Below are 25,317 nucleotides of genomic sequence, written 5' to 3' on the forward strand. Positions count from 1 at the left end.
AAATGTAGCATTTAGATTATCAAGGAAAAAATTCAAAGTGAGCGAAAAGCAAAAGAATTTCATACCAGTAATACGCGATTTGTGCTTCTTGATGTAAGTGACTTTGATTGAACACTAATAATCATCTATTTACATAGAAAAACTACAAATCGCTATAGCTAAATATAGCAAAAATAACAAACAAATATAAGATCCTTATCATTTTGAAGTAAAGACATGTCGATGTATTTGATGATCAAATTTTCTACATTTATGACGAACTCCTTGTAGTTGCTTCCACGAGAGAGGAAATATGAGTGTACACAATTATTCTGATTGTTTCACAGAAATATGTTGATCACCATATACAGCGACTCAAAAAAATTGATCACATGTACTTGGATGTCAAACAAAATTATTTTTATAGACATACAATCTAGCAAGAATAAGAGATCTGAAATTATTGATTGATGAAGGTAAATATTAAAAAAGAAGTGGCACCCGGCTATTACTTAAAATTAAAACAATAAAAGAGACAAAATAACGTGTTTTATTCACAAATACGAGACACACATTCAGATATTTTTATGTAATTGATATTATTACCAAATTTATAGATAAGTAACGTTTAAAAATGCCATAATCGGACACTCGTATTAATTAAAAATTGTGAGAATGATAATTAAACTTTGTAAATACTGTAGCCATCCAATTACAGCATTTTCAGACGTTACTTATCTATGATTGAACTTATTTTATACGAAAATTTAACTGCTGTTAATCAAATCTTTAAATATTCTAAAATGCAATATAACACACGTATACACAATTATTGTAACCGCGTAATTATATGTGACGTGTAACCAGAGAGATACCTTTTTTACAATAGATTTTTATTTCTGGTAACATTATCACATTTGTTTGTGACTGTACCAACTTTACTAGTTAGATTGAATACAATTTCTACGCTCGCCGCTGTAAATCGCAAAGGGCGTAAAATATACTCTGATTTGTTATACGATTAATATATCGGAACATGAGGCATGAAGTCCCATAAAATGCAAGATCTATACTTTATGCTTTGTGTTATAAGCTTATTCTTGTAATGAACTATCATAGGCGCTTGATGAGGTTCGAAAATGTCAGCGGGCGGCACTAGAGCGGGACACCGGACGCGCTTCCTCTGCGGCCCAAAATTAGACGGAAAGTCGTTAATTCTCGTTGATTTTCGGATGGGGACAGAGGGAACGCGATAGGTGGGGGTAGTAGAGATAATACACTGGTTTCAGTTGCGAACGCGCACTGTGTCAGGCAGCTGCCGAGCAGTCAAAAGTACGTCTGTTTGTCTCGAGGAATAAAAATATTCGTCAGTGATGTGCTTTACCAGTTTTTAATATACATTATGATAGATTATTGAACGTCGTGTGAACATCGACTAAAATGATGAAAGAAGTTACTTGAGGTACGTTTGAAGAGGTACGCACACACCATACAGCTACAGGTAAGAGCATTCCCTGATTTGCATTACGAAAAGTGGTCTTTCTATAATGTTGTTGTTCCCTGTAGTGATTTTGATTCCCAAGCTAATTCTTAGCGATTTTGGAGCGTATGTGGCGGCGGTATGCTCTCGCAAAAGACGAATATATGTACTTAGGACAAATTTACACTGTTTCAATTTGACAAAACATAATAAATGATTCATTGAAAAATAGTGCTTTTACCGTAGGAAAGAACCTATTTCATTGTATGCTTCGACGAAGAAGTTCATACTTTTCTATACAAGATAAACTAATATGAGAAAAACAAACTTGCGCAATAATTAAACTTAATTGCCTGAAAACAAGATATTGATTGCTTATTATACTTTATTTAAGAGAAGGAAGCCATTATCTTTCGTTTGAAATGATGCAATTTATCCTCTATATATAATAGCTTTTTAGATTTAACATTAAATTTACTTTCTCTGGAATAATATTTTTGTTATAATAAAACCTAAATTTCATTTTAAGAATAATTTTAATAGTTGATAGGCTGCGAATAATATATGTGATTGTTTTGTCTTTTCAATTAGAAGAATTTTTGCACAGATACTAGATATCGCACAAAGATAAGTATAATCATGAAAAATTCATAAGCACAATCAACATAACTCGAATTTTATAATAATAATGTGTTTGGTCTCATTTTCAGGAATTAATTGTATTGAAAAATAATATATTTTCGTATTCTTGTTTCTTTCATTTTTCTGTGGTATTTTTATATTTTAATATAATTGCATCTCAATAATGAGCCAATTTAATAAATCTTTATTATAATTTTTTCTGGGCATCTTATGGGTATGATGCTTACGAATATATTTTATGTTTCTATGTTGTGTTTTCAGGGTTTCTACTGATAATTTTCTGTAATAGAAACTACTGAATTCGATACAATGCCCACTGAGATAATAATTTATGCATTGTTATCGGTATAATACATCAACTCTAATGTAATACATATAAGCTATTTGTTTTTTCATTATTTTTCTTTATTCGATACTATTTATCCTTTTTCCACAGGATATAACTTTGAAACAATGCTCAGTTTAAATATCAGCTCGTAATTTATACTTATTATGGGTGAATTTATTGTAGGGTTATTAAAAGATCTGCGTCAGTATTCGCGTCATTTGTACATCGAAATCCTTGTGTTAGTATGCCGACTAGTAAACTCATTTGTCCTCTGAACTATATTTGTATTTTTTTTTTTTTTTGTTTTGACGAAGACTTTTTGTGGTAGTCACTTCTTACTTTCCATGTATTAAACGGTAACCTGAAGGGTATGCCAAGTATGTTTTCAAAACATTTTATCCAAAGGTGAAAAGATAGTCGCCCGTATTTGTACATATTTTTTATCTTGTGTCCTGTTAGCAACAGTAGCTTTATTTAATTCCTCGGCATAACATCACAAATTTAACGTACTTTTTGAAGGTCAACATTGCTGAGAGTCAAATTTGATATTGACTGACTTCATTATTTGGCCCCACATAACAAACACCGTGTTGATTCTTGAGCTGCTGGCATCTACGTTTTTTTTCCTGTGGCTAGCACAGTTACCTACCTTACCACGGACGACTTCGTTCCGGGTTTAAGGCGTCTATTAACCATTTTATGGAATGGTTCCATCTTTTTCAGAATGTCATTTACGCGTACTACGAGCTCCGGGCACCACTTAATACGTGATAACATATTGTCGAGATTCGGAAATGCCATGTCTGAAATAACCTGCACCCCCTCCGCATTTAACCTTTCAACTTTAGTTGTATATCCTAAGAGATTGAGTGTCGAGGTAACTTCAACCGGCACTAAGTTATTGAGTAATGGGGATCAGTTCCTGAACTTGTGTTTCTCGTTTTGAGTGAGTTTCTTTCATAAATTGACTGGTCGCATAGGACGACACGTAGCATACGTAGGCATTATACAATACGTTGTTATATTCTTATTTTACTAATTCTGGTAATTCTTTAACAAATATAAGTTTGATCGTTCTACACAATAATGTAGAAATATTTCATATGTAAAGTATTTCATTTACTTTCATAATATTTTTATTATCATTGTTTATCATGTGTAGCGGAAGAATAGTATATATAGTGGATATAGACATAAATTCATCACTTGCAGAACCATCTGTGAATTTTTGCTTATACCTGAAGTTCTATTAAAGCTACACTTGATCAACAACAAGATATTGTTAAATTTAATATTCCGTATTAAATCAATAATTGAGGAAATCTAATAAATTCTGCATGTTTATTTCGTTATTTATTCCAGTTATCTCGGATTCATTTGGCAAAAGAGATTGTTTATATTTTTTGGTGGCGTAGTAGGCAGGAAAAGTTTGAGAATGCAATGAATTAACTGGTGTTACGTAAAATTTTGTTTACACGGGAGAAATGCTTTTAGTCGTAGCGCTTTTCACTCCATTTGCTAATTTAGTTGCAAAATTCAATTCTTCGACGGATCAAAGTTATCGGGAGCAAATTCAGGAAAACTTCAAATACAGTATTATTAACTCTATAATACTCTATTTAAAATTTTTTGGATTTATTGCCACATTCTGCGAAAAGCTTTTGTTGATATTGCATCCTTACTTGGTCTAGCTTGAATTATGTCAAGATATATTATAACAAATTTGCTTAATACAATTTTCTATGGAAGTCACGTTGAATTTCGTCGTATCTTTTCTTAATTTTGGAATGAATAAAATTCGATGTTTCTTTAATATTCTTTTTAATCCAATCATGAGACTCAGTCAAATTTAAGCTTTCTTCAATAAATGTTCGTATGGCAATAATTTCGTTTGTGGAACATTTTCATACTTCAAAGCATTGCCTATATGTACTAGAGTGACACTGGCCTACGATAATTACATTTGAAAGATAGAAAAAGATAGATAGATAAAAATAAATATATGATACAATGTATATACTGTCCTATACATAATTTTTAATTCACGATTTTTTTCTGCCATTTCGTCGATGTTAATTTCACAGTAATACTTACAACTTATAGATTGACAACTTATGCTTTTATTATAATGATACGTACAAATGAAAAATTAATATATAATACATGTATCACAATGCACAATAACAGAGAATATTCAAAAATACTATATTATAAGTACTGTACAATAAATACTACAGAATAAATATAAATACTCCATCAAGAATGAATTTAGGAAAAATAACGTGTTTGACTATTCTTCTAAAACAGAAGAGGATATTTGCGGTGGAAGCAATATAAGCAATATATGGGAGATATGTTTAGAGTAACATACGTCTTATCGCTTCGCAAAAGAATAAGTTTTAAAGACTACGCCAAAGATCTCGACGCTGAGAACGCGAACGATTTCAATATACTTTTTTTTTCAATTTATGTAGATTTGTGTACTTAAATTCAACATTAGTACAAAGTTTAATGTGCTACAAATTAATATACATAGAATTTCGGGGATACCTTTTAATACCTTTCTTAAAATTCAATTCAAAACTGATAAACATTTATGATAAACAATTGTGACAAATTGTTAATATTATATAAAAATTATTTATCAGTTTCAAAGGCATAATAATACTATACACAATTTATAAAAATCAAATGAAATACATAAATATTTATGTAAGTTCAGCGAAAATTGCAATAAATTTCTAGCATCATTTTTTATAACAAATTCGAAAATTCGGCAAAAATTATGAATAGTATTAAAATCTGTGTCCTTTTAAATAACATTTTACGATGTAAGAATTTATGGATCATGCATTTCAGTTTTCTGAATTTTTGCCATTGTTCGAAATACTACGTGCCGATTGGCAACCAATACTGATGCATATGCTGTCATAGACGCACAACTATAGGCAGAAATACACTGCGGTGGTACCTACAGCTTTTTGGGAATATCTCAGAAGCTAAGGGAGATTGAGAGTTATATGTGTAGGAGAAAGTTGTTCAAAATATTGACTTTTGTAACATTCACAAATCATCGAAATCGGAGAGGATGGAATGGTTGTACAAATTCATCATATAGTGTTACATTATCATAGACGTACATCTAGCATCTTCTAACGCAAACTTCTCTAATTCTTGTTTCTATTTTTTTCTCCCAGTTTTCCCTCGTATCTCTGTATTCCTTCTCTTACTCTATTTCTCCTAGTTATTAGTCATCTTGCACATATATTACCTTGATCGAAACATTAAACATTCATATATAAATATACAGATTCATCTCTATGTGATCTTATACACTATATTCTCGGTTTTGTACACGTTTTCCTCGTATCAAATCTTATCACAGACGTATGTCCTTCCCTATACATCGGCTATTGCTTATATTTTAAACTTCTTTGTCTGTTTTGTCTAGGAACTTTCTCGTTGACTATCTGTTCTGCTGTATCGTATACTGTTTCTTTGTTGTTATTATTATTGCCAGGTCGTTGGCAAAGGCAACTGTATTTACGTTTGGAATAGTCTGCAGCTCCTTCAACAAGCCGTTATAGACGATGTTTCAGAGGAATGGTCCGAATAGATCCCTGTGGGACTCTATCAAATACACTTCTCTTTATTTTTCCATTTTTATTTTGTATAATTATTTTTCTATCTTCTAAATAGCAATTGAGAAGTATGCGGAGCCCTTTCTTTTTCTTTAGCCTCCTGGAGGATCTTATTTCAACTAAGAGTATTAAATGCGTTTTTAATATTGATCGCATATCATATTTTTTCTCCTACAAGTTTCTGTAAGCTCGTCGACCTGGCACGAAGCGTCGATAGTATTCTCCTTTCTTCTAAATCGTTTCGGAATGAGAACCACCCTCGCCATCTTCCATATCGCTGGTATCTTTCCTCGTCTGTTAACTGCGTTTAATAATATTAGTAATTTCTCCGTTCTCTCCCTTACGCTATTAATTTTATTACAGTCCCTGGTATGGTAGAGATAAGGTTGTGTATAAATATAATTAAATAATGCGGATGGAAGGTTGCTGTCGCAATTCGTCGAGTATATTTGAAATAAATTATTGAACGTACACTGAGTCGTAAATACAATAAATAGCTCGGTATAGATACTCGTTATACGCTATGGATACTCTATTGATCTCTGTTGATACTCACTTGATAGTAAATCGCCCCTATCGCGTCTATTTATTTATACTAATCGGGGGAGAGTCGGAAAATTTAAATTTGTCTTAATTCGACGGTTGCTTTGCGGGGGACGCGTGATTTTCCTGGAAGCCTTCCATAGTGAGTAGTTGGAGTCGACTGTGGGGAACAAATTGGCGAAATATTTTTGAAAACAGTCATTCTTATATTTTTTGATGATTTTGGTTAACTTCCTGGTTGCGTTGTTTAGTTTGCGTTTGTCGTCCGGTGTTCTATGGGTCTGCCATACTCTTCTTAGTTTTCGTTTTTCTGTCATTTTTTTTAACCCCGGAAGGGTTAAGCGTTCAGAAAGTTATCAAAGTTTTCTTTAGCAATTGAGTGTTTGAGAGGGCGATATACTGCTGATGTAGTGATTGGATCATGCCAATCTTCTATCGCTATGTTTGTAGCTTGGAGGTAGTCCTTCTGGAATGATCAAAGCTCATAGTGTTTTATGTCGGTCTTGATGATAATTCTGGTGCCGCCGTGGACCTTTCGATGGTAAAAACTATAATCATTTATTTTCAGGTAATTTTTATCGGTGAAGTGAGTTTCAGATATAAGCATTATGTCAATTTCTTGTTGTTTTTGGAAGAGTTCTAGTTCGTATTTATGCTGAGCTAGACCGTTGGTATTCCAAAGAGCTATGCGTATTGGTATTATTTTACGTCGTTATTTTACGTTTCGCGATTAATTTTTCCAGCCTATTGAAGTTATCCGTGTTTTGTGAATTATTTTGTGATTGATCACTATAGATTTTCGGTCTGCTTTGATTTCCTTTAACTATCTAAGATAACTACCTAATTTAATTAATAAGAGGTTGAAGGATTAGTGGATTTTTGTGGACTAAGTGCTTGGTTGGTGAAGTCTCTAACTTTGGGTTTAGGACACTTATTCGGGTTTTGTAGCCTGAGCAACCTTTGAAGTTAGCAGGATAGTTTCCTTGACAGTGGATGCACTTCGTTGGGGCTTCTGGTGATTTAGTGCACTGGTCAGTGGAGTGTGTACTTGCACATTTGACGCAGCGGATATTATGATTGCAATATTTCTGCGTGTGGCCGTACCTTTGGCACTTTTTGCATTGTATTATCTCCTTTTTCTATTAAAGAAAGTGTAGAGGTTTAGTCGGTTAAAGATAGTGCGAAATGATAAGAGTATTTATTGCTTTTACAGCTTGTTATATGTATTTCAAATACTTAAATAGGCCTACATACACGAGATACAAGTATTGCGGAGATACCCGTTAGTGCTGATGATTTTCTGTGTATATTCGCTCGATACCGTACTATATTCTACTTGTCCGCAAACTTGTCTCTTTATTTATACTGGTCGGAGGAAAGTCGAAAAATTTAAATTTATTCTGACATTTTTCTGCCCGGAGTTTACGTTACTTGTATTCTAACGGTCTTGATGTTCCGGACAGAACAATAACATGATTTGATTTGTCCCCTAAATCATGTGCCGCTACAAGGTTCAATTTTTACTACCAAGTTCATTAATCCATTTATATTATAAATTTCTTTATTATTTGGTTTTTGTTTCACGTCGAGGAAGAATGAGGGTGGCGGACTTTTTGAGATTCTATGCCTTATGTTGCTAATGTTTGTTACTTTATAGCCGTGTTTTAGGAGTTCGAACTTCAGTTCATCTAAGTTAGCCGAGTGGTGGATGTTGTGCAGTACCACTCGAAGTACCACTTGGCCGGCAGAATTTTAACTTGATTATTATTTATTTATAATTTGTAGTCCTCTTTGTTGATATCTTCCTCAATGGACTTTACCATTATTTGTATATCGATGACATCATCAACGAAAATACGTGGGGGGGGGGGTGGATTTTTTTGTGTATGTTGATTTGCTGATGTTTCAACTACACCCATAGAATCGTCTGTAGATTCTAATATCGCCAATCTGTTATAAGTGATAACATGGCTTGTTGACGGTTCGTTCTAACTAATGTTTACATTTTTTTTTTTTTTTTTTTTTTTTTACTAAATCTAGCTTCCGCTTTTTGATGTTGTTTTTGTGGTTTGAAAGATGGAATATATTATCCTTTCGCCACGGAGGAGATAGAACGGCGCGGTTACAGTTTTGCTCATGAGAACCTGATCCGGTTACTTGACCCATCTTCGAGCTTAATTCAAAACGAAATAACTAGTCGAGAGGCTATGATTTGGATTGGAGATTAAAAGTGTTGGATTTTCCACGAGTAAGTTTAGAAAACACGTAGTTTATTTCTGTTTTCTATTCACTTCCGACGGAGGGTTGTCACTTATTGAACTGTAAATTTTATTAAGTACTAGATACACGTCTACACGCTTCGGCAGTCGACGGCAGTCTTCGCGATCCTTGATTGTGCGTTTAAAATTTTAAACCTTCACAATAATATATTGTTTTCCTATTTATCCCCTTATTTTTTAATTTTCCTCATTTGTTTGGTTCCTTCTTTGCCAATACTATATTAATCCCTTAATTTATCTCTCTTATGGAGATCGTCATTATGTTTGTCTTGACACGCACCCATCTCATCTAAATGCAATGTTTTTTTTTTCGCGAGGAAGGGAAATGCGTTACGCATACCCAATGACCCGTGTCACCAGCTGATTTAGCTGATTTAGGAACACATCAGGATCACCGAGGTCTGGTCCTTTGTGTAGACGAAATAACGGACCGAAGGTGAATCGACGTTTTTAGAACTCGCTGCTTGATGAAAACTGTGCGCTTGTCATGTGATAAAAAAATGGTTCTTGAACCAGAGTTCGAGATACCTTTATTCTATAATGAGATTACAAGTGTGCGGCTAGTGTCCGTTACCGAAAAATTGAAGTCTCGATCGAGACCCAGCTCTTTTAGATGTTCGTTTATCTTATGCCTACGTGCCGAATCCATATTCATTTGTTTGGGAGTCGGTGTCGTGTGCAAGGCGGTTCAGGTTTCCTGAGTCGGTTGGAGATATTTGTTGACGTTACACGCTTGTCCCTACGTTGTATGTATATTTCGCCGGTCCTATATGACGATCTGTCGCGATATTGTAGTACCGCGAACGACGGTTAGGAATACGGCCTATGGTAAGCCTCGGGGCTTAACATATACAGTGCATAGTAGGCCTTTATTTCGTCTAAGGTATCCTATTACCAAGCGTCGTCCACTTTCCGTCTTTTACGCTCTTCGTGCATTGTCCGATATGCGAAGCGTTTGTTTCCGTAACAAGTATTTCCCAAAGTTTGTTATCAAATATAATAGAAAATAGGTCTAATATTTTTATTTTAGAGTATTCGTCTTTATTTGCCGATCCACGTAGTATTTTGCGCGGGTACAGGCATAAGTCGGTACCGATGTCCACGAGGTTAAGAAATCCTCGAATTCCTATTCGCCACGAAAATGCGGCAAGATTGTTGGTAATTATTTGAAAGTTTGACCTCATGAGCGATTTCAATGATTTCTGAATATGTTGTTGATGGCATCATTCTGAACAACTTTCCCTATACACGTTACCGCGATTCAGCTTTAGTTTCCGATAATCGCAAAAAACTAACAGTAATATTACAGCGAATTCTGCCTATGATTGTGCATAGCCACCGTGGCAGCCAGCCACCTTACGGCGACCAGATAAAATAACACCTAATCTGAAGCCATATCAAATATAAAGGAAAGATAAGATTTCGTTATTTTTATTAACACTAGGTTTACGGGCGTTTCTTATATACCTATCTCTACGAGGACCCGTCGAATTGACGAGTAAACGAAAATACGCATTTTTTTTTTAAATCGATTTATTCAAATTATGTCTGAAAGGAACAATATTAGGCTTCACGTTTAAATAAATTATTAATAAGTAAAAAGTCTTTTGTTTTCAATTATCACGGAAATGATAACAATAATATTAACGCTGTAGGGTAATCATATTTATTGAGCACATTTTTTATAAATATACTGAATTTTTGTTGTGCACTTCCCGCATACGATCTTTTTGCAATATATACAACAATTATTGCTTCCATTTTTTTTTTGCAGTAGCTTACTTGGCAACTGTCTCGCACTTCTGACGTTGAAAGTGACAGAAATGAAGCGTCTGATCTTTGACGAAATATCAACTCCTTTCTGGATATTTTCGATTTTGATACCCAAATATTGAAAAAGATTTGAAGGAGCCATCGGAAATTCCCTGCTTTCACGCTATATTTGCGTGCCATTTGGTCAATGACGTCTACACCAAACTTTGTTTTATTGTAAAAAGTATTGGTTTCTGATATACGTTTGTAATTATCTTCTATTCGTACACCTATATGTTTGGTGCTTAGAAGGACTTTTACTTTAGGTTTACTTCTATACACAGTAAGTGTGCAGTTTTCTGATTTATGTAAATTTGAGGAAAACAATATTATTGTCCTTTTTTCCCTTGAGCATCGAGTTTCATCGTGCCCCATATAAAGGAAACCATTCAAAATATATTTTGTGTGGACGTCAACTGCTAACCAAAACTTAATGCCAAATTTACGAGGCTTATTCGGTATATATTGCGTAAACCTGCATCGGGCTTTCGTTGGAAATAATTGTTCATCTGTTGAGATATTTTCATATGGTTTCTAACAAGCCTGGCTATTACTTATAGCCAAATTTATGTTTGTAATCTTTCGGAGGCTTTCAATGATCTTGCTACATATGCGCCCCGGGCATATAGAATTCCTAGAAAACTACATAACTCAGCACTGTGATTGTCCGTCGTTTTTCAAAACTCGACGCGCCTCGGTTTCAGTGCAATCTTCTATGTGTCTCATTATGTACCTGCCAAGTATTAATTCGAAATCACTAGTTACACAACCTGATATAATATTTCTCTTAGCATAGCCAAAGCATCTTTTCTTGTTACGACACACTTTCAAGAAGTGTTCCTCTTCATTACCCGAAGATCCTTCTATCTCTCCACTTTCAATGTATTCAGAGCTTTCACTGTCAGCTTCGCTTTGGCCTAATTCATACTGATCTTCTTCGGAGGTATTCTCAGAACAATCTTCATTGATGTTGACAATTATGTTCAATATCTTATTATATCTCTTGGATTTACTCATAATTGCTAGAAACGGAGGATTAATCAAAAAAAGAAAATACCGTGTATTCAATTATCTTACTGTAAGTACTTACAATAAGCGAAGACAATAATGGGAAATGTCTACAATAACAAACTTTTGCACATTGTCTTTGAAAAACGGCTTGTTTATGAAATCAGCTAATCCGTCAATTTGACGGATCTCGTAGAGATAGATATACTACATACAGATTTCAAAAATTAGAAAGCCTAGGAAAAAATAATTGTGGGTATAAATTCTTTAGATGAAATGATTATTTTACGATGCAAAATAGTTAAAATTAATGCTATGATTTTTTGGATATTTCACTTCGAAGTTTGAAATCCGTCAAGTTGACGGGTCTCGTAAACCTAATGTTAAGTTTCATCTTATTTACAGTATTTTTTTTTATTGATCGATATTAGTTGTAAATCATATTCGTAGTATTTCTAAAAGATCAATACACTAAGTTGATCTTATTGTTGCTTAAAGTTATCGTTTATATAAATGTAAATTTACTAATATCGTATAAATGCCATTTATGTTCACTACAATCAGTTTTAGATTTCTATTCATTCAATACAATAAAATAAAGGTTTATATTATAAATTACAATGTGTCTCTTGTTTCGATAGTTCGCGGGGAGACGCGATCTCGAAGAAGCGCGCCACCGGGAGTCGCAAATTCCCGTTACGATTTGAATAATCCACGCTACGAATCGCTTGATCCTTTATTTCAATTAAGACAATAATGGTGGTTGAACGAGTATAACGTTGATATTAACAGGCTATACTGTATATATTTTCAACTATCCAATAACTTCAATGTTTAGTATAGTTACGTGTATGTTGACTGCCTACGAGTGAGTACGACCTGAGACTCGTTTCGTGTTGTCGATTTGGCGATTCTGATGACTTGACTTCTTAGTCCTTCTGTTACTTGAACTGTTTTTTAACTAATTATTCGCTCTTATGTTATTACGGAGGAAATCTCGGTATGGGTGTGCCCTTTGAATGAAGGGCGCGGATTCGTTGTTGACACTTTTCATTAGGAAAGTGAGGGTAACGATCCGCGATGCCCATTGGTTATAATCAACGTTAACAAATGAAGATAGGAATAAATCTCTTACTAACGTGGCTCGTGGATGTCATTGTTTATGGGAAAAACCTGCTTTTCCGTTAGACAACCATTTGTTTTTCCCGTTAGGTAACTACCCGCTTTCTCCGTAATTTTTAAGAGCGAATAATAAGCCTAAGGACTGTTTTAAGAATCAGCCATAAACAGAAAATACATGCAGGATTAAAGATTCCGTTAAAAAAATTCTGTTTATGGTGGTTCTGTGGAAGATAAGTTGTGTGAAGTATTGGATAGTAACGAAAGCAGATATTACTTGCAACCGATTGTCACGTATATATAAAATAAATAAATAAATACACTCGTACAAAGTCTTTGACACAATACAAATCCGGTTAACTGAGATAATCGTCAATATCGACAATCCGTAACTAATCGCCTTGATCACTTATAATCGTTAATGTCGCTCGCGATCGCGTCCGTGTATTTATACTAGTTGGAGGAGAGCCGGAACATTTGAATTCGCCGTTGTTTCGCCCGGAGTTTAAATGTTTTTACATAACACGTACATTAATGGTCTTAACAAACCGAGGCAAAACCACAGCCTGATTCAAAATGTCCGTTGACTCATGTGCCGCTACAGTTCCTTGGGTTTATCGAGGGTCAGAATAACAGCGCGTGGACCTTTGACAGTCAGACAATGAAAGACGGCGCACGAACTGTCCCACGCTACGTAACACCTCTCCTCATTCGTCAATTTTAGGTTATAAATTCTGCCATTTTGAATGTCGTACAATTTTTCTTTTGCAAATAGATATTCGATGAAAAAGTAAAATGTTTATATGTAACAGACTTATGTTTACGTATTGCACATTCTATAACTGAAACAATTCGGAAGCTGTATCTATTTATTTATTATAAAACTATACTGTACAAATCGCATCAAGTTCTAAATTTCCTTTTAACTAAATTTCTTCACATTTATTCTCGTACAAAATTTCATAATCCATGAAAAATTTGGACTTTTTATGTACGTTGCTTAATTTCTTCTAATAAATTGCATATCGTGTTATAATAAAACGGAATACTTTTTAGCAGTGTACGTATCTCATCGATAAGTAGTATTAAATTATGACGTATCGAGTATGAGTAATAAATATATGTATTTATATATAATAAATATATAAATATGAGTAATATGAGTAATAAAAAATGAAAGATACGTTATGAGTAACACAAAATTGCGTTTTCAAATATTAACATCCCGAGATATTATTACATATTTGGGATGCGATACGAGTATTAATATTAATATTTCTGGAAACTACTATTTGAAAAATAATTTCAATATAAGAACTGCGCAACCTGCAATTTAGACAGATATATTCTATAGTATACAGGATGGGGCATTTAAAACAGGTCAAACAAATTTCACGTTTTACTTCCTCCTTATCGTCTGTTTCACTTCATTTAAGGGAAAATAATTTTCAGAAACGTTTACAATTGTGCGAATGGGCCATACGAAAACTACAAGACGATGAAGTGTTCTTGAGTAAAATATTGTCAACGGATGAGGTCACATTTAGTAAAAACTATGGAGCATTTAAGCGTTGCAACATTTACTACTGGTCATAGTAAAATAATTGCTCCATATTTCATTGATGGCACGCTAAATAGTTGTAAGTTAAAAAAAAAAGAATAAAAGAATCTTGGAAGATGATTTGTCAGAATTATTAGAGGACATTTCACTGGAAATACAATTCGCGTGGCTCCAACCAATCAACCAACCAAGTCACACAACTTATTGAAATTATTGAACTTATTGAAGCAGGTATACCACAAAGCAGCGTTGTCGGGCCAGTATTATATACACTATACACTGAAGATATTGCTACTATTACTGAGGCCCTAATATTTACAGATGATACAGCATACAACTTGTCGAACTTGTCGAACTTATCGAGCTTGTCGAACTTGTCGAACTTGTTGAACTTGTCGAACTTGTCGAACTTGTCGAACTTATGGTACTTGTCGAACTTATGGAACTTATGGAACTTATGGACCTTGTCGAACTTGTCGAACTTATGGACCTTGTCGAACTTGTCGAACTTGTCGAACCGATGAAACTTGTCGAACCGATGAAACTTGTCGAACGGATGGAACTTGTCGAACCGATGGAACTTGTCGAACCGATGGAACTTGTCGAACCGATGGAACTTGTCGAACCGATGGAACTTGTCGAACCGATGGAACTTGTCGGACTGATGGAATTTGTCGGACTGATGGAATTTGTCGAACTGATGGAATTTGTCGAACTGATGGAATTTGTCGAACTGATGGAATTTGTCGAACTGATGGAATTTGTCGAACTGATGGAACTTGTCGAACTGATGGAACTTGTCGAACTGATGGAACTTGTTGGACTTATGGAACTTGTTGGACTTCTGGAACTTGTTAGACTTATGGAACCTGTTGGACTTATGGAACTTGTTGGACTTATGGAACTTGTTGGACTTATGGAACTTGTTAGACTTATGGAACTTGTTAGACTTATGGAACTTGTTAGACTTATGGAACTTGTTAGACTTATGGAACTTGTTGGACTTGTTGCACTTGTTGGACTTGTTGCACTTGTTGGACTTGTTGCACTTTTTGGACTTGTTGGACTTGTTGGACTTGTTGAACTTTTTGCACTTATTGAACTTGTTGGACTTGTTGGACTTGTTGCACTTGTTGGACTTGTTGGACTTACTGGACTTGTTGAACTTACTGGACTTGTTGAACTTACTGGACTTGTTGAACTTATTGAAGCAGGTATCCCACAAAGCTACGTTGTCGGGCCAGTATTATACATGCTATACACCGAAGATATTGTGGCCACAATATTTACATCTGCAGATGATACAGCACACAACTTATTGAACTTATTGAAGGAGGTATAGCACAAAGCAGCGTTGTCGGGTCAGTATTATACATGCTATACACTGAAGATACTGAGGCCACAATATTTCCATCTGCAGATGATACAGCATACAACTTATTGAACTTATTGAAGCAGGCATAGCACAAAGCAGCGTTGTCGGGCCAGTATTATACATGCTATACACTGAAGATACTGCGGCCACAATATTTCCGTCTGCAGATGATACAGTATACAACTTATTGAACTTATTGAAGCAAGTATCCCACAAAGCAGCGTTGTCGGGTCAGTATTATACATGCTATACACTGAAGATACTCAGGCCACAATATTTCCATCTGCAGATGATACAGCATACAACTTATTGAACTTATTGAAACAGGTATAGCACAAAGCAGCGTTGTCAGGCCAGTATTATACATGCTATACACTGAAGATATTGTGACCACAATATTTACATCTACACATGATACAGCATACAACTTATTGAACTTATTGAAGCAGGTATAGCACAAAGCAGCGTTGTCAGGCCAGTATTATACATGCTATACACTGAAGATACTGAGGTCACAATATTTACATCTGCAGATGATACAGCATACAACTTATTGAACTTATTGAAGCAGGTATAGCACAAAGCATCGTTGTCGGGCCAGTATTATACATGCTATACACTGAAGATACTGAGGTCACAATATTTACATCTGCAGATGATACAGCATACAACTTATGGAACTTATTGAAGCAGGTATAGCACAAAGCAGCGTTGTCGGGCCAGTATTATACATGCTATACACTGAAGATACTGAGGCCACAATATTTCCATCTGCAGATGATACACCATACAACTTGTTGAACTTATTGAAGCAGGCATAGCACAAAGCAGCGTTGTCGGGCCAGTATTATACATGCTATACACTGAAGATACTGAGGCCACAATATTTCCATCTGCAGATGATACAGCATACAACTTATTGAACTTATTGAAGCAGGCATAGCACAAAGCAGCGTTGTCGGGCCAGTATTATACATGCTATACACTGAAGATACTGCGGCCACAATATTTCCGTCTGCAGATGATACAGTATACAACTTATTGAACTTATTGAAGCAAGTATCCCACAAAGCAGCGTTGTCGGGTCAGTATTATACATGCTATACACTGAAGATACTCAGGCCACAATATTTCCATCTGCAGATGATACAGCATACAACTTATTGAACTTATTGAAACAGGTATAGCACAAAGCAGCGTTGTCAGGCCAGTATTATACATGCTATACACTGAAGATATTGTGACCACAATATTTACATCTACACATGATACAGCATACAACTTATTGAACTTATTGAAGCAGGTATAGCACAAAGCAGCGTTGTCAGGCCAGTATTATACATGCTATACACTGAAGATACTGAGGTCACAATATTTACATCTGCAGATGATACAGCATACAACTTATTGAACTTATTGAAGCAGGTATAGCACAAAGCATCGTTGTCGGGCCAGTATTATACATGCTATACACTGAAGATATTGTGGCCACAATATTTACATCTGCAGATGATACAGCATACAACTTATTGAACTTATTAAAGCAGGTATAGCACAAAGCAGTGTTGTCGGGTCAGTATTATACATGCTATACACTGAAGATACTGAGGCCACAATATTTCCATCTGCAGATGATACAGCATACAACTTATTGAACTTATTGAAGCAGGTATAGCGCAAAGCAGCGTTGTCGGGCCAGTATTATACATGCTATACACTGAAGATATTGTGGCCACAATATTTACATCTGCAGATGATACAGCATACAACTTATTGTACTTATTGAAGCAGGTATAGCACAAAGCAGCGTTATCGGGCCAGTATTATACATGCTATACACTGAAGATATTGTGGCCAGAATATTTACATCTGCAGATGATACAGCATACAACTTATGGAACTTATTGAAGCAGGTATAGCACAAAGCAGCGTTGTGGGGCCAGTACTATATGAGCTATACACTACCATTAGATATTACTACTATTATTGTGGGTCCAATATTTACATCTGTAGATGATACAGCATACAACGTATTGAACTTATTGAACATGTTGAATTGTTATTAGTTATTGTTATTATTATAATTTGCTCTTATTTGTTATTGTTGCTGCTCTGAACAATGTTAGTATACATAAAAGTAATACCTACTAGCGGAAACTCTGAGCTAAACATAAGCAATAAGCGTGTTATTTATAAAACGTTTTGAATCAATGGGATTGGCATCATTGGCACATGCGGAGCGAGCAAATAGGAAGCGATCTTATTATCAAAGTACTAGAAGAGGAAATCAAATATCAATGCGTGATAGGGCCTGAAAGCTATCCTAGCGATGTAGCAATCTATATTCAGAAAACCTTGCTAGAGGACTACGCTGGACGCATCCAAACGACGTCATCTTCTCGGCATAAAGAGTGTGTGCATTAGATATGTATTCTACTAAGGGAGCATCTACGTGATAAATATTTCAAACATTGTCAAATCAATTTACCAAATGTCCTTCCTGAACAAATTCTAGTGCATTGGAGTTATTAAAAAAAAAAAAAGAAAAAAATGTATTCATGTATAGTCGTCATTTCGAAGATTTATACCAACAGTGAGTATATACATAACATGTTGCATGTTATGTATCTTCGAAGTATTGGGAGAGTGCTCTGAGACAATTTATTTTCTATTGCAGTTGATCTTGGCTAACTTTTTGCGTTGACGGCTCCAGCTATAGAAAAATTAGTAATATCAGATTATGAGCCCTTGGATATCAAGTAAGTTCAGTCTAATGCATTTTCTTGTATCTTCATCTATCAGGTGACCTGTCTTAAATGCCGCACTTTTTATATTACTCGGTATATTATTAGAAAATAGGTTTGTGTACATCTGTATTATACGAGCGAGGAATGAAAGAGAGAAAGATAAAAGGAAATTGAATTAATGAATTAATGAATTAATGAATGTGCAATAAAACAAATTCATTCCTGTTTGAGATGTATAAGAGAATAGAGCAGTGTACGTTAATACTTCAAGTTATTCTGTTACATATAAGATAGTTATTCTGTTACATATAAATTTTATATTTAATAAACCGCTATATGTTATTACTTTAACATATACATACAAAGTGTTCTGACTACAGGTGGCAGGAAATTGAAGGGGGTGATTCTTGAAGCCAAAATTGACGAAAATAAGAATAAAATAATTATTTTTTCGGTTTCGTTTTCTAGTTATTGAGAATTAAAAATTAGCCGTAATATCCCTGCACGCGAGCAAACCTTTTTACACGTACGAAAGGAGGTCGGTCAAAATAGCGGGGCGCTCAGTTGTCCTCAAACCGAACGGCACATGAGCGGCAGCTCACCTTGTATAAGTTGTAGAGAAGAAGAACACAATATTCAAAGACGTAAACGAATTCGCGCGATCTTTTGCAGGAGAAACGGTAAATTGAACGCTCAACCTCCTTACTCGTGGAGATCCATACACAAAAATCGACACGTATCAACAGAAACAAATTTAAAGATACAATTCTCGGTGAATGTTTTGCCAAAGTCTTAAACGATAATATCATTGCTCCGTTTATCTCAATTAAATGGATCAACATATTTGAAATATGAGACTTATTACACATGAGACTTAAGAATATATGTACATAAACGTCTAATCGTTTATTATATATCTGTTGAAAATTCGTTCTTCTTCAATTGGGAAACAAGTAAATACGCTGTTATGCGTTGCCGTGAGAAATTGCAAAGTATCGCAAGACATCGTGTAATGTGCTGTGCAAGGTATCATTCAAGATATCACGGAAAACCACGCAACACATCACACGAGATTTAAGCCTTCGCTTTAATATAGCTCAATAAGTATTGACTGACGACTTTGGCAAAATAATGAGGTTTATTTGTTGGAAAGCCATCGGTGAGTTACCGAGTCAGTAATATCCCCTTCTCGTCGATAAAGAGATTTAGGGGTTGGAGTTTCACTCCAACGTTTTTGACTCGATCCTTCTGGAGTGTACGAATCTCATTCGAGAAATGAATATTTTATAACATTGGTACTAACTTGTTATGAGCTAAAATTAATTCGTCGACGGCCAGATGTACATCTCGGTTTTGTCTCCATCACAGACACCAAACGACCACCTTTATTAATTTTATCCAGGAGGGATATCTTTTTAATAAAGTATGGTCGACGTTGTTCGTGACAGATCGTCCTTTTTTGTTTCGGGATCTGGCCCAACGGTGTTGGGATCCAGATCGCCCATTTTCTTCTTTCTACTTAAGTCACTCGGGTCCGGTTTTCCAAATGGTCGGGCTCAGGAATTCCTTAGGCGTCTAACCTCGAGAGATTAGATCCGCTGAGTTGTCGGTGGTGGGCACACGACGCCAGTCGGCGATGTTGATTTTGATTTGTATCTGAGGCACGCGATTTGCAACAAATTCCTGAACGTATATGTTAAGGACTTGATATACTGGAGCACGATGGTGGAGTCAGTCCAGTACACGATCCGAGATATTTATCGTTAATCATCTTTTTATAACGGAGATTACAGATGTGAGAAGCAATGCTCCGCTTAGTTCGAGTCTTGGGATGGCCAGTGATTTTAGCGGCGCTACCTTTGATCGCGCTGTAAGTAGTCGAGTCTGGATATGTCCCTCAGAGTCGATGCTACGCAGGTATACACATGCTCCGTATGTCCTCTCACTGGCGTCACAAAACCCCTATAATTCTATGTTAATAGCTGCCTTCTAGCCAAATCTGCTGGAAGGGATTCACCCCAATCGATTTTCAATGCCCACATTCGTTCAGGTAAAATCTTTGCTCTAACAATCACTGGCACGAGCAATCCTAGTGGATCATAGATTCTGGCACTCGCAGAACTAATCGATCGTTTAGTAACGTAGGTGGTAGCTGTTTTTGTCCTTTTCGGATAGCCCTTGAAGTATGTCCTTGTCGTTGCAAGCCCATTCTCGGATGTTTAAACCGGCCGATCGGAGAAGTTCAGTAAGTTCTTGTCTGATCGATATTACCTCCTCCTTGAGGGCGTCATCGACATAGAAGTCTCGCTGTAAAACCGCTGGCGCTCGCGGAAATCGATGTCCCTCGTCGTCTGTCAACTGTTTTAGACATCGGAGGGGCTGCTGATAGTCCGAACGTCACGGTGTTGAGTTGACTTCCCCGTTGAAATTACGCCATAGAATCAATTGATATTTCCTGTCTTCTGGGCGTACTAGGATTTGTTGAAACATCTTCCGAATATCTTATAACTTTGGACCTCTGTGAAGAGTGTCGTTCAGAGAAGTTTGATAATGTCGTTCGATTCCTTGATCACGGTAAATGATACCAATAATAATAATGGTTGCTCGAGGGATCCGTCGTGAGCTTCGTCATGTGAAATATTCTCGAACCACCGCTTTCAAGTTGTTCATCGCGTTGGAATCAGCAACGGACTCCGACGTCCCAAGTGAGAAAAGCCTCTCGTTGAATAGCAGGGCGACGATGTATCGCTTTTCCTTGATGCGTTGGACATGGTCGCGGAGATATTCCTCACATTGTTGTTCCGCCTCCGAGAAATGTATTTGCCCGCATTTACGCGAGTACTTTTATCATTACCATGTACACCAGTGTAGACTTCATCAACATCGATCCCGTTTTCAGCGGTTTTATCGCAGACATTCATTATTTTTGTTTAAATAACTATCAACAAGGACAATAAAAATTTAACTTAAGGTGTATGTTTAGTACGCATTACTGCTATATCGGTCGTTCTTTTGTCAGGAAATCTCAAGATTGCGGATTCTTTAAATTAGCGAACACTCGGCCCCAGAATCGGAGTAAAATGGGAACGATTGATCCAGACGACTCGATCTACTAGTTGACGCCTCCACCACTTAGAAGTCGACTCGACGCTCGTTGTTAAAATTATAGTTTCTTTTTTAGATGCTGCTTGGTAAGTGATTTTCCTCCATAATCAAACTGGATCTCTGAGCATCTTTTGAGGATTCCCAGAAACTGCAAACTGTACCTGAAAATAAATACTTGCGTTTAACATTCGTCTTGTCCCGGAAATGGGGTAATTTGAATCTAGTCAAGAGGGTGGACATATCATTTGCGGGAAAATGCGTTAGAACATTGGTTTTCCGTTCTCGTTCTTTCGACTTTTGGGTGATGTTTACTTCTTCGTTTTGGTAATAATTGTTAATTGAACATGGCAGTGGGGTGGATTAGAAATAACATGCTGTTTTTCGGCAATAATCGCGTAGGTTGATTCTATGAATTTTAATCTGCGATTGAAAATTTCTTCCTTTTCAAGTGGTTTTCTTATTCGAAATTACTGTTTGCTATAATTTGTAATTGACGATATTAGAACATCGAGCAATTTCACGTATACATGATTTTTATTACAGAATCAAGTCTTATTTGATCTGAATATTTTCGTAGTTTTGTATCTTATTTCTCTTTAATAGAATACGCAATTGACGGAAGTCGAATTGAAAGTTCAACAGTCTCTTCGAAAGATTTTTCCATCTCATATCGGTATTTAAGCAAACGTTCGAATCCACCAAAGATATTAAACGTCATGCCGATTGAACATCGTCTACCATCATGGAAGAGTCCTATTTCTAGGAGAAAATGTACATCAATTTCATCGTCTTTCGATTCAATAGGTATTCGTTGATGTTCGATACTTATGAAAATACAAAGAACAAATGACAGATTTTGGAATTGTAAGTCATGGTCCCTTTTTTAAAGAAGTATGTCAGTCATATTGACTGTGTTGTATTAATAATATAACTTTGAATTTCGAATATATTTTCACACGCGAAGGAAAATGTACACGAGAAAGCTAAGAAATCGGCACTGCCTATAACATTCTATAAAAAGAAAATATTTTGTCAGCAAATGTTACCACGGGATCGCCGACCAAGTCTTCTTCACCCAAGGAAGAAATATTGGACGTGAACATTCGGATAATGAAGTTCCTTCGAAAAATTTCCAAGACTTTTCCTAAAATGTCGCCTTCTAGAAAAAGCCACAACATAAACCTCGTTTTCCCATTCAGTATGAAGATTGAGTTTCCGAAAGACTGATTACATGTGCAATAACGACTATAATGATGACGATAGTAGAGAGACGTTTGTTTTAAAGGAACGGCCATTTAACGTTGATAGGACTACTGAGGCTGAAGATTTAAGAAATGTCGATGTGATAACAGACAAAAGCAGAGAGAATAGACAAAGGAACAGCAGAGCTTTCGAGCTTCCCAAGCTGTGACGATTCTTTTAAAAACACTGGAAAAGCCAAACTTCGTCAAATATAGTGCCAAATCTACTTCGAAATCCTCTCAAACTTCCGAAGTTGTGACGACTCCTTTAAACACTCCAGATGTAAAGTCAAACTTCGTCAAATATGGTACCAGATCTACTCTAAAATCCTCTCAAGCTTCCGAAGTTGTGACGACTCCTTTAAACAATCCAGATGTAAAGTCAAAATTCTTCAAACTTCGTGCCAATTCTACTCCAAAATTCTCTCAAGCCCAGCTATTTTCATCTGCTATGATCGAAAATAGTTCAAAAGGGAAGATTCTTTCACCCAGCATACCGGAGAAATCTTTGATTTTCGAAAACAAGTTAATGAATGTGTCGAACAAGTCTGAGAATATTCGAAGATCTAAGAAGATATCTCCGAATCTGCTGGAACGGGCGTTTATCTTCGAAAGCAGTTCAACGCACGACAGTTTCCAAGAATCGAGTAACCCCATAGACTTAGAGTTTCCGTCACGGAGTAAACAATTGAATCGCAAGAAGAAAATAGTTCGAGAGATCGTCCGAAACTTAGATCGTCCGTGCCATATCCAAGATGATAAGAAAGAGTGTTTTGTGAAGCAAATAGTGAACGCTTTAGAGAAGGGAGACATTTCTAGAATGAGAAGCCTATCATCAAGAAATTCTATGAACGACGAAGACGGCCGCAGTGAATCAGAGAGAAAATCTTACGTCATATCAAACTCCCCAAGAATACGGACTACAGTCATTATGGTCGAAGATCGTCAGACATTCAAGTCTGAAGATTTCAAAGAAGACACGTTGGAAGTCAAAGAGAAAGATGCTGGAGATGATTCTGTTTGTTGGATACTTATACCTAAATGTACACTACCAAGAAGCAGTTCTCTATTGAGCATGTTGAAGTTGTCATCACTTCTAAAAAAAAATCTCTACACTTTTTTATTTATGCAAGCGCTGAAGCCATCGACAACGTATAGACAAAAGACCTGGGACAAGGACCCACTATAAACAATAGACAGGCGACGTTGGCTTCAGGGTTTTCAGTGTTACCTCATAACACTGCTAGTGTAACCCCAAATTCTTTTATCCTGACGTCACCTTAGGCGACCACTGCTAAATATTCTCCGGACAATTGATACCTCCACTCTAAATATTTTTAGGACAATTGATACCTCTAAATATCCTCCGGACGGTTGACACTTCTAAATATCATCCGGTCAGTTAACACCTCACCACCCTGATAAGGAACACCCAGGAACAATATCCCCTCCATCATTTTTAATTGTTCCTGCTTAGTATTTAGATTCCGAATAATGACGGCCGAGCCAGTCTGAATCATAAGCCGATACTGGAGCATTGTAATATTGGTACTCAAGAGCCTTCGACTCTTGAGAAATAAAGTTTTTATATACATCACTACGAGAGTTATTTTTTACTTGACACTAGCGTAACTCAAATTGTATTCCTACTTATCATTACACTTCTCTGTTAAGTATATATTTTCTACCTTACAATTTATCCGCGTTTCTCTCTTTATACATCTAATAATATCAACAGTATCGTATCGTTTGAGTATTCTGTAAATATAAAATAATAATATTGTGGTATAATAAAATTAGATATAGTATATGTATATAATAAAATTTAGTGTGTATGTATATGTAATAATAGGTATATCGAATATTATAAAGACTGGAAAGATCGAAGTTACATTGAGAATATTCATATTTTTGCCAAATTGTCAAATTGGTGGTAAATAATTTTCAAATTCATTGCAATTCAACTTTCATCTACTTTTCTTCTCTTTTTTATTACGAGCAAGTGATTGATCAAAATAATGCAATTTTATATTTGCCAATGATAGGAACGAAGTTTGAATATTGTAGGCATTCGGTGAAATTCAAATTTGCCTTCCTCTTTCAAGTCGAGCTCGAGTCTCTTAGAATAACGAATTATTTTAATTATGAATTTTCAATCGTTTCACGCATGTTATATGCATACGAAACTGTATTTCCTATATCTATCTATAATATTGTCTAATATCTGAAAATGAAGAATTTCATTTTGATTGTTTTTTACCGATAAATTTAACTAGTTTTTTTTTTTGTAGAAAAGTTACATTGGAAGTGATGTTCTATCCATATTATTATCGACATAATGCATCGATAGTATAGCAAACTAGTTTTATTTTACATTAACGGGAGGATAAGGTTAATTCGTACAAAAATAAGGCATGTTTTTGTGAATTATTTGTGACGACACAGTTAAGATCTCCT

The 25,317-nt window shown here is 35.6% G+C and overlaps 1 long non-coding RNA gene across 1 annotated transcript; it reads left to right on the top strand.

Moving 5' to 3' along the window:
- The first annotated feature begins 1,294 nt into the window (after positions 1 to 1,294).
- LOC105667159 lies at positions 1,295 to 18,485 on the top strand. The gene is made up of 4 exons (XR_001099774.3): positions 1,295 to 1,480; positions 14,284 to 14,623; positions 14,714 to 18,360; positions 18,445 to 18,485. It is a non-coding gene; the product is annotated as an uncharacterized LOC105667159 (long non-coding RNA).
- Positions 18,486 to 25,317: the final 6,832 nt, after the last annotated feature.

This window comes from Bombus terrestris, chromosome 17 (genome assembly GCF_910591885.1).
Source record: "Bombus terrestris chromosome 17, iyBomTerr1.2, whole genome shotgun sequence".
In the NCBI taxonomy this organism is placed as follows: Eukaryota; Metazoa; Arthropoda; class Insecta; order Hymenoptera; family Apidae; genus Bombus; species Bombus terrestris.